The following is a 236-nucleotide window of genomic DNA, read 5'->3' on the forward strand; positions in this document are numbered from 1 at the left end:
GATATCCAATATTTGGGGAAAAAAATGCTAGAGTTTTCAGTAGCTGTGGAAATTTTAAACTAAGAACAATGAGAGAACACTTTGCTCAGTTTAAGTTATTTGTCGATCAACTGTTTAAATGGACCTTGTAAATTAAGTTAAATGGGTCTCTCTTTAGCAGCAATAAAATATTAGTTAAGTCTGATCACATAATTGTTAAAAGTAGCTATAATAAATCATGCAAGTGTGCATAACTG

At 30.5% G+C, this 236-nt stretch overlaps 1 protein-coding gene across 1 annotated transcript in view; it reads right to left on the reverse strand.

Moving 5' to 3' along the window:
- Positions 1-236, reverse strand: part of LOC119592568 (cytokine receptor-like) — a gene marked incomplete at both ends in the record, with an annotated part of 15,448 nt that overhangs the window by 615 nt on the left and 14,597 nt on the right.

Source organism: Penaeus monodon, chromosome 30 (genome assembly GCF_015228065.2).
Source record: "Penaeus monodon isolate SGIC_2016 chromosome 30, NSTDA_Pmon_1, whole genome shotgun sequence".
Taxonomy (NCBI): Eukaryota; Metazoa; Arthropoda; class Malacostraca; order Decapoda; family Penaeidae; genus Penaeus; species Penaeus monodon.